General features: G+C 60.5%; 1 protein-coding gene across 1 annotated transcript in view; it reads left to right on the forward strand.

Annotated features, from left to right (window-relative positions):
- Window positions 1-1,641, forward strand: part of OSBPL7 (oxysterol binding protein like 7) — a 14,049-nt gene that overhangs the window by 9,074 nt on the left and 3,334 nt on the right. The gene's annotated exons all lie outside the window — the stretch shown is intronic.

Genomic DNA, 1,641 nt, shown 5'->3' on the forward strand with positions numbered 1-1,641 from the left:
TAAGAGCTATTTATGTCTTGCCCTTGACAGGACTCAGCGGTCAACAGGATGTTCTTACACATGGGGAGCAGGGAAGGCAGCTGAGAGGGAGAAGTCTGAGGGGGTCTGGTCTGGAATTCAGATTGGGGCATTTGGGGTGTGTGTGTGGCCTTGCCAGTTAGCGAGATGGAGCGAATGGGAGGGAGGTAACTGAATTAGGGACACTCCTGGTCCACGGGGCTTGACTTCCAAGGGGAGACATCCCGTAGGCTCTGGGGCATCTGGGCTTGGAGGTCCTCAGAAAAGTCACCCCTTAGATGGCAGGCGAAGTCCCCGACTGCTGCCAGAAAGGGTCTGGGAGGAGTGGGGGGGAAGGGGGGAGGAGCCCTGAGGTGCAGGGGAGGGGCACAGGACTTGGGGGGTGTCATTAGCTTCCTGGTGAGGGAGATCTCAGACACAGGTTGGGGGTGCGGCTGGGTTACAGTGAGTGTAAAGTGGAAGTAAAAGGGAGAGAGAAGTGCAGGCTTATTTCAGAAACATTTTACCATGAGGGAAAAGAGGAAGGAAAGACGGTGGCAGCCAGAGCGGGAGATAACGGGGTGAGGCAATTTTGTGTGTTTGTTTAGGTTTTAAGGGTTTTTGAAAACATGGTGACGAGCTCCCACAGTGACCCCCGCCTCGGCCCTCTGCGGGGAGCTGCGGCCTGCGCTCGCTTTCCGCCGGCGCGGGCAAAGATGCGCCTGACTAGAGAGGCCAGGGTTACTCTTGCTTCAGGTGGGAGAAATAGGACATATTTCTATTCGGAGAGAAAGAAAGATACAGAGGGAAAGCCTGCAGTGCAGAGAGGGGCGATGGGAGGCGTGGGGGGCCCGCAGGGAGGGGCGGGAGGCAGCGTGAGGAGGAGAGGGGCCCTGGCCTGGCAGAGGGTCGGGGTGGGAGCCCGTAATCTGGTGGAAGGAGTCGCCTGCTGTGTTCTCCTCTGATTAAGGGGTGAATGTGGCTTGAAGGGGAGGCTTGGGTGGAGGCCCTCAGAGGACTGACTGGGTGATGCCGAGGCCCCGGTGCAGACGCGCTGTAGGATGTGAGGTCGCTCACCATTGCTGTGTGACACACAGGGGTGGGGGTCTAGACAGCAGGGAGCCGGGCCGCACCGAGGGTCTGCAGGTGCTGGGATTGTGGCGAGTGGCCGCGGGTGGTCAGGTGAGCGGCCTGGGAGTGGTGGGGGCGTCGCAGCTGCGTGGGAAGGAGGGGAAGTCCTGGCTGACGACAGAGCAGAGCGGCCAGAAGGCCTGGCAGGAGCTCCAGGGACAGGGATGGGCTGAGAGGCAGGACAGCAGGCTGGGGCTACCGGAGTCCGAGGGTCCAGGTGTGGGCACAGGTCAGGGTCCTCCAGGTAGTGTGGAGGCTGCAGGATGACATCAGCGTTGGGGAGAAGGGGAGGGGGGGGTCCTCCTGGGAGGGTTGGCTGTCAGCGAGGCACCGTGGAGTCCCCACCTGTCCCTGCGGAAGAACTTTATAGGGCTCAGCAGGGGTCTGGAGGGCACCATAGACAGGGTGGTGAGAGGACTCTAGTGGGGAGCGAGGGAGAAGGGAGAATGTAGGGGCCTCGTGGACGAAGAGAAAATGATGGGATTTGGGTGGTGGCCAAGGATCACAGGGAAA

The sequence above is a fragment of the Myotis davidii genome, unplaced genomic scaffold (assembly GCF_000327345.1).
Source record: "Myotis davidii unplaced genomic scaffold, ASM32734v1 scaffold327, whole genome shotgun sequence".
NCBI classification, from domain to species: domain Eukaryota; kingdom Metazoa; phylum Chordata; class Mammalia; order Chiroptera; family Vespertilionidae; genus Myotis; species Myotis davidii.